The 15,732-nt window shown below is 39.2% G+C and overlaps 1 protein-coding gene and 1 long non-coding RNA gene across 6 annotated transcripts in view; one reads left to right on the forward strand and one right to left on the reverse strand.

Moving 5' to 3' along the window:
• Positions 1-15,732, reverse strand: part of DNAI1 (dynein axonemal intermediate chain 1) — a 144,628-nt gene that overhangs the window by 86,416 nt on the left and 42,480 nt on the right. The window lies entirely within an intron of this gene.
• Positions 3,182-15,732, forward strand: part of LOC110484176 (uncharacterized) — a 32,865-nt gene continuing 20,314 nt past the window's right edge. For all 5 annotated transcript variants that reach the window (XR_013341638.1, XR_013341640.1, XR_013341641.1 and 2 more), the window contains exons 1-3: positions 3,182-3,323; positions 3,434-3,515; positions 15,586-15,683. This is a non-coding gene — a long non-coding RNA (uncharacterized LOC110484176). The remainder of the gene's footprint in view (positions 3,324-3,433; positions 3,516-15,585; positions 15,684-15,732) is intronic.

Below are 15,732 nucleotides of genomic sequence, written 5' to 3' on the forward strand. Positions count from 1 at the left end.
TTATCCTCAACCAGATGTTTATCCACATAAGAAACTTCCATCTTTCTCTAGTGACAGCCAACTTTGTAGACCTGCAGCTCTGAGAATCCAACCATTACTTAAACCAGATCTGGCTCTGGGCAACACATGGATCTGCTGTGGGAGTTAAAGGGGAATCTATGTCCCCATTATCTTCCATCTCCCATCTCCACCAGTCAGGCTGCTGTTGGACAATCAGTCTTCCAGCATCTCTGCAGCACAGGAAGCATCTAAAAAGCATGTTCGGCTCCATAAAATTCCTCTCCTGTACAGTGGGAGCCAAGGTGGGTATCAGTATAAGCATCTTGAGAATCTACTATGCTAGTTCATCTTTTGAGGACTCACCAAACAATACAAGAGCTGATACAATTGTCCCTCTATGAAGATCTCTTAAACAGTAGTGGAATCCACTTCATCACACACCATTTGATGGGAGAAGCTGGACAATACCTGTGATCCCAGCCAGCTCTCTCACACCTGGAGGGATCTGGTAAGAATAACTCAGGACTGAAAGACTTCGCAACAGCTCTTGGAGCAATACCTGCTGCCTTTCTTTTATTGCTGGTGAGCCTTTTCCCAAGAGCATCTGTTGCAGATGATAGATAAATATAATTGTTCATCAATAATACATCGGGATGAGAACAGTTCTCCCAGCTAGCCAGACAATGCTCCTGCCTTTGGATGGGTCCTGGGGTGAAATGGACTGTTCCATCCCACCCCCCAAAAGATGTATGGTTCACCCCACACCTCTATCCCTCCCTTAAAATATCAAATGTCTGTAACCCTATTGGCCATGCCTTATTCCAACCCACCTACAAGCCCCTGATAAGGAGGCTTTGAGGGGCCACATGCTCTCTTGGAACTTCCTCCCCTCTTGGAACTTCCTCCCCTCTTGGGGCTTCCCCTCTCTTGGAACCTCTTCCCCTCTCCTAGAGCATGCCTTTGTCTCTCCCCTTCCCCACCCTCTCAGGCCCGGCCATGTGCTGTGTCTGGGAGCACGAGGCAGAACCTTCTGCATCCCCAATAAACCTCTTTCCCCAAGAGCAAACTTCAGAGATCTGCCTCCATTCATCACACCGTGCAGGAGCATGCTATTTTCTACAAGCATCCACTTGCTAAATTTCATCAATTATTTACATACAGCATGATAATGTTGAAAAATTAAGGATGCATAGATTGTACAGTCATACAGAGTGAGCCTCAAATTCTTCACACAATAAAGTTGTATTCTGATTGTCTAATAGCCAGGAAAACAGAAGTATAAGGATCAAACAACTCAAATCTACTCACGTGATTAACCCCTTTGATCCCTCACTGATACAGTTAAGCACCTCTGAATACTTTTTCTTCCTACCTTCCCTAGTTGTCTTCATTTTACAATAACCTAAAAAATATTCAATTTTATCATCTTGCACATATGTTTCAGCAAAGTGATACCTATGAGAACAGACAATACAAAATATTTTTTAAAGAACCACACGCACAGAAAATTAGTAGTTTTTCACATTGTTCTGATGTTAAAAGTTCCCAAAAAAATGCAAATTTTATCTGCATTTACTTTTCAATGGCCAGAATTTTCAAAGTATTCCTGATAGAATTTGAACCTGAAGTGGCCTATTGTATGAATCAGTGAAGGTTAGCATCCAGATATTTCTGGTTATATACTACAGTTTGGAAGCCTCATAACTATTATCAAGCATGAAGAGAAAAATTGAAAAAGCATGATTGAGTTCTCTAAGCAGGGACTAACAGAGGAAGATTTTACATTGCAGAAAATGTGGTTTTGCTTAACAGCAGCAAAAAACCAAAGGTAAGCTAAGAAGAGTCTGAACATCTTACAAATTTCAACAAATGAAAACATTAAATTTGATAGATTTCCTTCATGTTTTTACTAATGCATCCTGCTGAAAAATGATCCACACTCATCTCCAGGACAAAGACTGAAAAGTCTGGAGAAAAAGTCTTTAATGGGGCCTTTTACATTTTCTTTGTACCATTCTGCCTTAGGAATAATGACAAGCCATCTAACTTTAGGAGCTTACAAAGTAACTTACATATTGCTAGAATTAATAATGGAATGTGTTCAATGCAGATTTGTAAATTCTAAGAATAAAGAAGATAGTTTGATGAATAAATCCTTTATTTGTTCCTATGCTTAATCACTTTCACCATTAAAAATTCATTTCCAGCTTTCTGAGATCTCCGAATTCTACTTCCAATTCCTAGATTCTGTCCTAGATGAAAAAGTAAGATGAAAGAGTTCTTTTCTATAAGATATCTCCTTCCTTTCCCTTCAAGTAATTAATGGACAGTAATCAAATCACTACTTAATCTTCTCCTTAAAAAGTCAAGTTGAATTGTTTAAGAATTTAACTGTAAGGCAGAGTTTTCAAACATAAGTCATGATGTGGTTCATCTCTGAACCTTTTTCAGTTTTAACACCCATTTTGAAGGCTAAATTATTAATAGCTGGATACAATATAGCAGGGAAGATCTCATCAGCATTATACACAGAAGTAGCACCTCTTCTCCCTGCTACTTCAAATATTTCTGCAACCACTTTTCCAGGTTTAGCTGGAAGTTTTCATTTTCAGAGTGTAGACCAAAATAGGGAAATATTTTCAAGTCCAGTTTTGTGACTGACATGAACCAATGTAACTTTGGGCGTCTGCTAAAAGTGCTGATCTCTTTCCCTCTGCCATTTCTGATTCCCCCCTCTGTTCTCACCCCAGTGGCCCCGTGGTTGTTGACCTGGCTGAAAAATAATAATTTTAAATGACACTGCCATCTTTGGGTACTGATAATGACATTAGATTTATGTAAGACTCAATCTATATAACTAGCAATTCCTAAAATAAATCTACGAAGGACTGGGTCTTTAAAGCTGCCTGGTGACCCAGCTGTCTGATTGAATGCTATCCAGCAAAGACAGCTGAGTTGGAAAGCTTCTTGCTCTTTGCATGGGATGGTTGGGAAAAGTTAGGGGCTCTCCAGAATAGAATCACAGTGTGATGGCACAGGTTTGGGGAAGCAGCAATCAGGGTTGAATAACATATTTGAAAAAAATGCCTCTAGAGTCACTTTCCTTCTATGGAAATTGCTGGAATAGAGCCTGCTGTTTCTAGGACTGCTCTACAGGATGTGAGATGAATGCTGATCTGGGTATTTGCTGTTTGCTGTGAGCCCCTCGGCTGGCTTAGTTTTTTCATCATTAAAAAGTAAAGCAGCATTGTGTGACCTCATCTGGAAAGACACAGACTCTCAAAGCAGAAAGGAACCTCAGACATGACAGCAATGAAGACCATGTAAGTAACTAAAACAGGCAGGCAGAGATCCTGCCTACTCTGCAATCCCAGGTCACTGGGAAGGAGCTGTCACATCCATTGGCTCTGAAATCAGTCTAAACAACAAATAGGTTACTGCAGCTCCTGGATGGAAGAGAAAGGCAATTCGAAAATAGCTCTGCTGGGAGAAGTGCAATACAAGTTACCCAACACGTAAGTATTTCTTACCGTTTCTTAACCGTTCCTATAAAGTCTGTTTGCTCTAGAGTAGGGCTGGAACTTCTTGTTGGTTTCCTTGCATCTTATAAGGCTAGATGCCATAGCTAGAGCAGAAAGGGCTTCAAAATAACAGTAGAAAGCTGACCCCTGGTGTTTGGAATAGGGATACTGATAGAAGACAGCAAGGAAGGGAGGCTGCTGTGCTCCTGAGTGCTGCCTCACAGTCTGTGTAGTTCACCAGTAAGATTAAATCACTAGCATTCCTTCAGACGAATTAATAAAACCAGCTGATGAATGAAAGCAACAGGCTACAGGGCTTGGCAGGAGTGTTACTGTTTTAATTTCTATGCTTTCATATCAGTTCCTCCTCCACAAAGCATCTAATCAACCAATGCTGTACAGCAGAAAATTAATGGTTTCCTTTAGGGAGCTACTTCACGATGCCAGAGAGTATAATAGGATTGTTTGTAAATATCTGGTTAGAAAAAGCAAGTAAAAATGGTATGAACACATGCAAGAATTAAAACTATCCAGTGGGTTATTTATAGTAAAGAGGTGATGCCAGCAACCATTAACACATGTGGTACTACACCAAACACTTCATGAGTGACTCTGCCTACACAATACCAGGATTCAGAAAGATCCAATCAGTAGACAGCTGAGTGACAGCAGCTATCACAGTTTTCAGAGGATACACTGGGTACTTTCTTCTACTCCATCTCTGCAAAGCACATAAAAGGGAGAGTGCTGAAGCATCTTCAGAGTCTTTACGTAAACTCTCAGCCCTAATTTTTCCAGTTAAAACAGGGGATTGTTCTCAAGGTCAGAAAGAACCCTCCTTTCTTGATACTAAGTGTCCTTTGAAAAATTCCCAAGGGGTTACAAAATACTGAGTGGGTCATTAGACACATATCTGTGGATGTTTTAATGCAACAGAACCCTATTTTGAAAAGGTTTTCTCTTCCATGACTCTCTCTCCAAATAAAGGGACATCAGTAGGGTTGTGATGTGCTTCAAGCTGCTGGATATGCATATCCAGACAAGGAATTAAAATAACTCTGCAGGACAGCCATAGGGAAGGAGGCTGGTCTCCAGGAAGGATACATCCTTATTTGCCTACTTGGCTGAAGTGGGAAATCTTTCATCTAACTCCCAGTCCAAGGTCTGTCCCTGTACTTCTGAATTTCAGCTTTGAAGCTATAACAAACACTCTGGCAAGGTATGCCAGGTGCACTTGAGCAGGTTCTTACTCCAGCAAGTGAGTCTGAGAATGCTGAGATAAGCTGCTTAAGAGGAGATGAGGCCCTATCCTCCTGAGCTTTAAGACACTGATTTAAAAGTGTCACACATTTACCAGAAGCCATCAAGCAGAATTGAGCCTCTCCAGATATACAGGCCCACTTGAGCCTGATTTTATATAATTCTTAAAATTCACATTTATTGTATGAAACCAACAGTGCAATAGCCAAAGGCTAAAATCAAACCAACATGCTAATAAAAGGTTATTTTCAACAAACAAGAAAAAATTTTATCTGGTAATGTAGGAGGCGGACACCATCAAATACCTTTCCAATGAAAAGAAATTAGATATAATTTCATAGCCAGGCACTCTAGTAAACCTAGGCATGAAATCAGAATAGAGTCTGGCAGTATTGTATAGATGTTGCCGGAATGACCTCTCCTACTCAACCCAGAAAATACTAGTAAGAAGTTGTATTACCCTCATTATCCTCACTGGCAGAAAGCTTTCACTGCCCAGTTATCTCAGACATGTGGTTTTCAGAATTCCTGACCTGCCACTGTTTGCTGAAACTTCTTCCCACTGCTGAACTTCTTTCCACTTCATCTGGAAGCCACATTCTGCCTTTTTCTTAACTAATCCTGTAGTTATGTAAATATGTGTGTTAAGTAAAACCAAAATACATGATTAATCATGCAAATACAACCCAGTGCATCTTGGAGAAAACCTGATGATTCATGAAATCATAGAATTTAAATTGAGAAAACAATCGTTTTTTAAAATAGGAATCAGCTGCTGCTCAACACAGAACATGGTCCCAACTGACTGTCATTAGTAAATTAATTGAGATTTTGATTTGGTGGCACCCACCTTGGAAGTCCAGGTGAATGAATTTATATACTGCACCACAACTCAAGAAATAGAATTACAGTCCTAATATTCAGGTTGGGACTTCATGCTGACAGCTGTAATACCACATGCAAGAAATGATAAGAATTTGTTTTGAAGAAGAAAAGGAAATTGCAATTTTCAGAGCATGGTGTGAAGCCTGGAAAGATTAGAGGCTGTCAGAGATCCTGCAGTACAAGGAGCTTTTAGGAAGAAGCTAAACTCTGATGCCTTTAAAATATGGAAGATCCCACTAAGGCTTGGGGTTTGGGTGCAAATCCTGCAAACTCTTCTTCAAATCTAAAATGTATTTCAAACTTGTCTTTGCAAAACTTAATTAACCTTTCTCAGTGGGAACACAAATTTGGAAAATTATATTAAAAGCCATAAATAATTCAGCCACAAGAACAATTTAATCTCATTACAGATGAACTGAGGTGCTTTAGAGGAAGAAAAAAGAAAAGCAAGGAGCAACAAACTAGCAAAGGTGGACCAAACTCATGACTTACTGGGGATTTCCTTTTGTACTCTAGGGATCAAAGTGAAGACGTAAGCTGATCACTCAAGATACATGAAATATAAAAGTTGCAAGTCATCAGATTTGCAAAGACCCATGCCTACTGGGTCACAGAACTAGCCTAAAGTCACACACAAGCCTAAGGTCACAGAACTCCACTTTTTGGGAATCACTGCCTCTACCTTCATGCAGTGACACTGCCTAGAGGGTCATGCAAGGAAAGACACAAAAGTTTGCAACAGGGCTGACAATTTCCTGGAATCTGGAGTGGTGCAATAACAGGAAGTTTTCTTTTCAAGTCTCAGCTTTATTATTTAAACAAAATTCTGCTTCTGCTTTGTTTCAGACCAAAGCACTGCTAGACCTCATGGCAATAAAGGAAGGCTTTAAAACAAACAGATTCCACTCAGGAATTATAAAAGAATAAAAGTAAAAATGAATTTAAAAAAATAAATAAATAAAATCTATCAATTAATCACTAATCTCATAATGTCTTGTCATCTCTGAATGATCAGACCTGGCAATACCATGCCACACTCAGGGAAAAATATCCCAGCTACTGAACAAAATTTGCCTACTCCTTGAGAGACAAACTCCCAATGCTTTTAAGTATGACCTTTTCCACTTGTAGTTCTGCCTGTTTTCTCACTTTCATATGTCAAATAACTCTGCTGAAGACATCATAAATCCTTATGTGATTTGCAAAACAATCTTAAATATATTATTTTTATCATAGACAAGAAGATAAGAATTTTATCACTCCCTGTGTCCTTAATTTCTGTCCCAGCAACTGTTTTAAGGGCATCTACAAAAAGGAACAAGTAATAGTTGATACACTTGGTAAGTTACTACATAAAAATATAGAGATATTTTGCCTATAGTGGCTTGTAACAAAAAATTTACGTACACAGTCTTGCTTTTAAGGGTGGCTAATGTGTGCAGTTTAGCAAGGGCCAGACCAAGGCAAATAGAGAAGATGCACAGGGGATATTTTGCATGCTTTGTTACATGCATTCTTATTATTTTCTGCAATATAACATGACACCACAGTTTTACTGACAAAAGCCTTGCTGAAGTCAAGGTAGACAATATCCACTGCTCTTCCCTCATCTATTCAGGTATCTGTTTCATCACAGAAGGCAATCAGGTTGGTCAAGCATTATATATCCTTTGTGAATCCATGCTGACTACTCGTGATCACCTTCTTGTCATCCACGTGGTACAAGACAGCCTCCAGAACGAGGAGTTCCACCATCTTTCCAGGGACTGAGATGAGGCTGACTGGCTGGTAATTCCCTGGGTACTCCTGGGTACTCCTCCTTGCCCCTTCTGAAAACTGGGGTGACATTTATTTTCTTCCAATCCCCAGGCACTTTGCATGATTGCCACAACCTTTGGAAGATGATTGTGAGCAGCCTCGCTATGGTGTCTGTCAGTTCCCTCAGTGCTTGTTGATGCATTGCATCAAGGCCCAGGGACTTGTGCATGTCAAGGTCACCTAAGTGTTCTCTAACATGATCAAAGGAAAGTCTTGCTTCCAACATTCCTTTATACTGATCTTTTGGGTCAGAGATCCCTGAGGGCTGTTCTAGTCAATGACGACCAATGCAAGAAGGTGTTCAGCAACTGCCTTGCCTGAATTATCTCTTACCAGCTTCCCCTCTCCTTTAAGTAACAGACCCACATTATCCTTTGTTGTTATCTTTGTTATCTTGTTGTTCTTGACATCCTTGGCTAAAATTAATTCCAGATTGGCCTTGGTCCTCCTTGTCTCATTTTTATTTGTTCTGTTAACATTTCTATATTCAGTCCAAGTGGCCCATCCCCACTTCCATCTCCTGTGTGTTTCCTGCTTATGCCTGATTAATGACAGGAGCTCTTTAATGATCCACATAGGGTCTCTCATCTGCTTTGCCTGATTTCTTGCTCATTGGGATGCACTGTTCTTAAGCCTGAGAAGAAGATATCTTTGAATATCCACCAACTCTCTCAGACTCATCTCCCCTGCAGGACCTGTTTCCATGCAATTCTTCCAAGAAGACTCCTGAAATCCCTCTCCTACTCCCAGGGAACCACCTGCCAAATTGTAGCCACCACACAAGGATTCACCACTGAAGTACATCCTTAGCTTGAAAGATGCTGAATGCAACTGAACACTGCAGATCATCCAGTCGTAGCTAAGCCTGCAACAGTAACCTTTTAAAAAATCATAACAGAATTCTGTACAAATTATTTCTGTGACTGAGTTTTTCAACAACAATTCTTCACTACAGAGGCTGCACTCCCATAGTCATGAGAGATTAACAATAGTTCTATCTTCTTAACAAGTATTTAAAAACTTTTGAGCTTTAATAGCTGATTAACCACAGGAAAGTATGCATTCACTGATAAATAAACCTTACAGAGCCAACAGCATTTCTTATCTGTGTGGCCAATTTCACAAGCATGGTTACATCTGTCAAACAGAGGAAATAGAAAAACCTCTCAAGGTCACTGGATCCAGAGCCTTTTCTTGGGAGGCAACCAGAACAAATCCATAGCATACCAAACTCTCCCTCAAACTAATCCATGTGTCTGCACAAGGCCTAAATAGATCTTATACCTCCTGGCATTCATCATCCCTGATTCACTTACAGAGAACTATGAAGGCCAAACCAATCAATTAATTATACTTTCCCTTACATGGACTCTCTGGAATTCTTCTGAAGAAAATGACATACAAATCTGAACTATTTTAAGGTAGTTTTTTTTTTTTTTTTTTTTTGTGAATCTATCCAAGTTACCAAACTTTATCCTAAAAGTTCTAATGCAAAGAGCAAAACGAAGGCTGGATCTTCAGTCTAACTACTGTTACCTCTCAGATACAAGTCAAAGCACTTAGAAATAAAAAATCTGCTTTGTAACCCATATCAAGGTTTCAACTATGAAATATAAAGCAAACAGTAGGAAATCAAGCCCTTTAAAATACAAACTGAAATGTAAAAATAGTGAAGTATCTGGCAGGAGTGAATATATTACAGTTAAGTAACACTGGCTTGTGTTTTATCCAGATTTTACTCTGCTATTTATTGACCTAAGCATTGGATTATCAGGGAAACAGGTCATGTGTCAGGCTTGGTTGCAGGTAAGAGATAGGGAGCTGATACCTAAGCACAATAACATAGCCAGCAGTACAGGCATTCTGTGGGAAGCCAGGGCTCATCCTACTGCTCTTGATATGATGGTGAAGATGGTCAGGACCGCTATAGCGTCAGGGCCTGACAAATTTTTTGCTATTTAGACTAGAGTGTGAGAAGTAGAATTGATTTGAGAACTTTTGCTATGTAAAAGTCAAGCTGTGGTGAAAATGTAACCTTAGAATTTGGAGGGAAAGCAAAATAAAAGCATATAGTGTTTATGTGATAGAACATCTGCATGTGGGGAAACTAATTTTTAAAATAAAGCAAACACTAATCCTTTTAAGAGAGAGTGTTTAGAACTGTTTTGCCTGTCCTCAATATTTGTAGACCATATTCTCCTAGTGAGTCAAGGGGTGTCTCAATATGGATGTTTAGAAAATCTTTTGGCAGATTTTAATCACAAGACCATCCCCTTGACATTGATGACAAAGAGAGCTAACCTGTCTATACTTGAATTGTGCTGTGCAAATGCTAAGAAAAGAATTCCCACAATAACTTAAATGGAGCCATTTCCAGAGACAAAGCTAGGAAAGGAAAGGTGTCAGACTAGTTTTATAGAACAGGTAAGACTCTATGGTACAAAAATGTTTCGTCTCCTGTGGATAAAAATGGATAAATCAAACTAACTGGTCTACACAGAGAGGTAAGTGGGTGGAATTTAATGGCCTGCAATGCATCAGAGACACAACAGGATGGCTCAGCAGCTCTTTTGGTCCCCAGGCTCTAGAAAATCTGTTAATACATCTTTTTTCCCAAATATGCCAACAGAGATCTTTACTATCCCATGCATAACAAAATGCTACAGCAAAAGTTAAATATTGTGAGTTGGTTGAAAATTGCATGTATTAAAAGGTTAAGGCTCAGAAAAACCACACACCAGCTCACAGAATTTACATTACAAATCAGTAATTAAGTATCCAAATTAAACTCATCTTTTATATGATACACTTAATGTATTATGGTTATATGGTTATACTTACTAACAGAGTTGATAGTCTTCTCTCTGGAAAACAGATTCTAAAGTGTTATTTTCGTTTTCATTACATTTAATTGACCACAATTGGTTATCTCAATAATCTGGATGTATGATGGCTTAAATTTCTAACACTGATTCCACTAGAGAGGTTTTTCAAAGACTGTCACACCATGGGGGAGAATACAGATATTTTGCAAATGAACTTTGAAGCCTCAAATGGGAGACAGCGCACAAAGAAGCCCATAAAAAAGTTAGAAGAGTGAATAAATCAGACTCCTGAAAAATATCAGGGACAAAAGATTTCACTACTTTAAATCTTTAAAGAAGAAATCATATATTCAACAGACCAAAACTTCAGAGAACAAATAACAAATCTTTAGAAATTCCATATTTTACATTTTCCAGAAGATGGTAATTTACCACATGCCAAAATTAATTGTTCTCAATTGCTCATCTGCTATTAAGAGCCACACATTGTCTGGCCTGATTCATGTAGCTCCAGCTTTTCTTTGCTCTTGTTACATCATTTGTCAGCCAGATTAAATATCCCTTTGTTACATGATCTGCTTTCCCAATACAGGGAGTTAATAGACCACAATCCAATGACTTAATAAGCTTTTCCTTGACAAGCTGAACAAACCCAATTCCTTAAATTTGTTTCCTAGGTCAGTCGCCCTGCTCTTAGATCAGTCTTTCTTTTTTGAACTCTTGCCAGTTTGTTATCCTTCTCCTTGGTATGTCACCAGTGATGAGCATGCCTTTCCAGGGTAGTCATTTCAGCATTAAATTAAAAACTACACTTAAAATTTTTCTCAGCTCCTCAATTCCTTTGCACTTCTTCTCTACAGATCCAAGGAACTCTTATGAAGTTCAGCATTGGGATTTCTACACAAAACTTTTTAAAATCCTTGCTCCTGAAAATAGGGCTTCCTTCTGTATTTGTACACAGCTTGAATTTTTTTGAATACCATAACATAGAGATATATCTTGTATTCTGCTACAAATGGGATCTAAATTGTTCTTTGAATGATTGTTCCATCTCTTGACACCTCACAGATATTTGTCTCATCAAAACTTTTTGTCAACAGTGATTTCATGGATAAAATAATAGATGAGCATTAGACATAATTACTAATGGCTTTCAAGATGCTTGCCTAAGAGGCATCTGATTGCTACATCTTATTTCCTATTTTATTCCTCAGCAGCCTCTTTTAATTAATACAATGTATTAGTGGAAAATTCCTTTCAGCTTTTAAAAGTCACATAGTACAATCAGCACTCTTAAATTAGTACATAGCAAGCCTAAATCCTCCAGGGTGCTCCTTTTTGATTGTGGGCATACTCACTGCCCACACAAATGTTCTACAGCAATTCACAAATAAGACTTAAAAATTCCCTTTTAAATCTTCTCTCTCCTTATTCTGCTGACGCTTTTTTTCTGTATTGTAATATCTCCTTACAGTAACAACTTAAATATAATCAGTTAAAATCACTGGTGATCCTACACAATCACTAAGTTTTATTTCTGTGATTGTATTATTTTTTCCTCAATGTAATTTCACTATAGATATTTAGATAGCACTAACTCTTGTACCAACTACCATTAATAACTGGCATCACAAGCATTTGCAAAAGGGGGCAGTTTCAATTTACAGTACAAATATCCCAAATACCAGTAAAAAATACATTCATAACTAAAAGGAAACACCCAGACTCTATTGTGATACAATGCAGTTTTCAATCCTGTAACTAAAAACAGTGAGTCTTGTGGATCTTTTACCATTGAAGATACATTTATCAACTTGCAAACTGGGAACATGATTGAATGAACATGAAGATATTTTTCCAAAGCTGGAATCTGTTACAGCATACAAATGTATGCCAAACAGTAAATTGAATCCAGCCTGCAACATGAACTTCTCTTTGAGTCAGATGCGTAAGCCACATGAATCTCTATCAACCTTTTCTAGTATTTGACTCAGAAAACTTCAGTAGCTTCACTGTGGGGTATAAAAAGTCTGACAGTCAGTGCTGTACATGGTATAGCAAAAAGGCCAGCCATTATGTGACTGGGGACATGGCAGCCTCTCCTTTCCAGAGCAGTCTCCACACATGAATTGCATGTACACACAGCCTCCTAGACAAAGAATTTCATTCAAGCAATAAAAAATGTTTTTTTTTCTGTCTGGAAAAGTCTTAAATCTCTATTCCTGATATAAAAACAAACTCATGTAGCTTAGAGAAAGATTAGTAGGGATTTCTGCACCCAGGAGTCTTCTCTGCCTGTTCTGGGAACATAATTTAAATACATAAATATATTGGAAGAGACTTTCTGAAAACTGCTACAAAGATCTGAATTTTTCAGGCAGTATTCAATACACTTGGTGCTTTTAGTTGAAGCTCTTTGGTCATTCATCAGAAAATACCCAATTTAACTGCAGCTTGTTATGTAAATCCATTCCAGACTATGTTCCACATCCTGCATCACAACCTTTAAATCTACGACTGCAGAGAAGAAAACACAAGCAAACATCTGGCACGTTTTGTAACACTGAGCCTTCTTAAGCCCACAGCCTATACTGTTAAATCAAGGTTTTCAGGTTTTCTAATGTTCTGCTTCTCAAACATACATTTCTGTCTTTGTCACAAGGCTTGCCTGTCATCTACAGGGCTATGTAGACAATGATGACATCATTGTCAACAATGACAGGAATTATAGGGCATGCAGTCATCATTAGGTGGACTAAGTTTAGATCTCAAACCATGTTTTAAATGAAGTATTATCTTGCATGGAGATACACGAATAACTTCCTGAAATTATTTTCAGTTCTATTTTTTATGATTTTCTATTGTATCAAAGATCTATTGTATTAAATATCCACTTTGGACAAAATCCAGCTTGCAGATAGATAATTACAGTGGGTGAACACTGGCTAATGCATAGGACACAAAGGGTTGTAGTAAATGGGATTACATCAGGTTGACAGCTGGTCACTGATGGGGTTCTGCAGGGCTCCATCTTGGGCCCACTGCTCTTCATAAACAACTTGGACATAGGTCTCAAAGGACTGTTAAGCAAGTTTGTCCATGATACAAATTAGAAGGAGCTGATATTTCCTTCAAAGGCAGAGAGGAGATGCTGAGAGACCTTGACATATTAGAGAGATGTGCAATCAGCAACTGTATGAAATTTAACAGAGACAAGTGATGTATTCTGCTTCTGGGATGGGGCAACTCTAGCTGTACGGACAGAATGGGGAATGAGAGATGTAAAGCAGTGCCAGGGAAAGGACCCAGGGGTCCTGGTTGATGAGAAGCTGGACATGAGTCAGCAGTGCTCTGGCAGCCAGGAGGGACATCCCTGTCCTGGGGACATCAGGCCAGCTAGGCAAGGGAGGGGATTGTCCTGCTCTGCTCTGTACTGGGGCAGCCTCACCATGCTGGAAGCAGTTTTGGAAGAAGCACAATAAATGAAAGATATAAAGCCACTAGAGAGAACCCAAAGGAGGGCAACAAGGATGATGAAGGGCCTTGAGAGAAAGCCATGTGAGGAGTGGCTGAGGTCACCTAGTCTGTTCAGCCTGGAGGAAACTGAGGGGAGACCTCATCAGACTTACAACTTCCTCATGAGGAGGAAAGGAGGGACAGGCACTGATCACTGATCAGTGACAGGACCTGAGAGAATGGCCTGAAGTTGTGTCAGGGAGGTTTAGACTGGATATCAGCAAAACATTCTTCCCCCAGAGGGTGGCTGGGCATTGAAACAGGCTCCCCGAGGAATGGGTCACAGCATCAAGCCTGTCAGAGTTCAAGAAGCATTAGGAAAACACTCACAAGCACATAAGTGTTTTTGGGGATGATCCTGTGTAGAGATAGGAGCTGGGTTTCCATGATCCTTGTGGATCCTTTCCATTTCAGGACATTTTATGATTCCACGGCTCTCAACTGTTATTTCCATAATTTGACTGAGAAAACTTGAAGGGTTTATCTACATTTCAGGAACACCTAACTAGCAGTTAACAGGAATTAATGATCACAGACCTTATCTGTATGCAGTGGGCTTCTTTCAGTGTAGGACTCCAATGTGCTGAATTATCTCACCTATTATCTGGATCCCTAGACCTAAGGAGAGGGTAAATGTCTTGTCAAAACTACCATCCTCTTATCAGGATGACTGATAGAATAACTGTACTAGCAAAAGTATGAATGCAATCATTCAGCATCCAGTTAAGTATATAATGAGATTTGATTTTAACTTACATGGCATTGAATCAGCAGAGCACATACTAACTGGATTTAAAAATATTTCACTGCCAGAGCCTAAATCTTGATTGTTTAGAGCATTAGCATGTGCAACCCTTTGGGAAAACACTCTCAGAGATAAAGGAGTGAATAAGAGCTGGGAGATGTTTAGATACATTTTTCTTAGGGTGCAAGAGCTCTCAATCCTGATACTCAAGAAGTTGGGTAGGGAAGCCAAGGCTTAGCCATCATCATCACAATTATCTCTTCAGGTCTTGTCTCCTCAACATTTAGCACCTTCCATCCCATTTTACACTACCTGATGATCGTCTCTGGAGGCCAAGGAAGACATGGACCTGTTAGAGTCAGTTCAGAGATCACAGGCATGATCAGAGGGCTGGAGCACTCTAACTATGAAGACAGGCTGAGAGATTCGGGGTTGTTCAACTTGGAGAAGGCTCTGGGAAGACTTCACTGTGGCCTTCCAGTACTTAAAGCAGGCTTATAAGAGAGACGGAGAGTGACTTTTTACATAGGCGGATAGTGACAGAACAAGGGATAACCTTCTTAAACCGAGAGTTTAGATTCAATATTAGGAAAAAATTCTTTTCTGTGAAGATGGTGAGACACTGGAACAGGTTGCCCAGAGAAGCTGTGGATGTCTCATCCCTGAAAGTGTTCCAAGACTGATTTGAAATCCTAAGCAACTTGATCTAGTGAGTAGCATTCCTGCCAGTGGCACAGGTGTTTGACTTGAACAATCTTTAATGCTCCTTCCAACCTAAACCACACTATGATTCTATGACATTTTACTTGTGTCTCTCAAATTCATATTTGGCTGAAAAATATTTTGCTAGAAAACAAAATATTTGGCCTAGAACAAGTTTCTGGGGCTTGAAACAGGCTGTGTACAAACCTAACTGGTGTAACATGAAGCTCATCTTTGTTTTTATTAAATCTTTTGAGTGAGTAGTGTATTGGGAATTCACCACTAATTATTTCTTCAACTGTTTGTTTTCTAGATAGAGGGAAATGAGGCATCTTGAAGAAAAAGAACAGACAAATAGCATATCTCCATGCATATCTCCTCTCAGTCCCTGAAGAATGACTTTTCCCCTTTGTGAGTGAGCTAATTTTACTTTTCATTTTCTTTATTTTAATCTCTAATT

Source organism: Lonchura striata, chromosome Z (assembly GCF_046129695.1).
Source record: "Lonchura striata isolate bLonStr1 chromosome Z, bLonStr1.mat, whole genome shotgun sequence".
In the NCBI taxonomy this organism is placed as follows: Eukaryota; Metazoa; Chordata; class Aves; order Passeriformes; family Estrildidae; genus Lonchura; species Lonchura striata.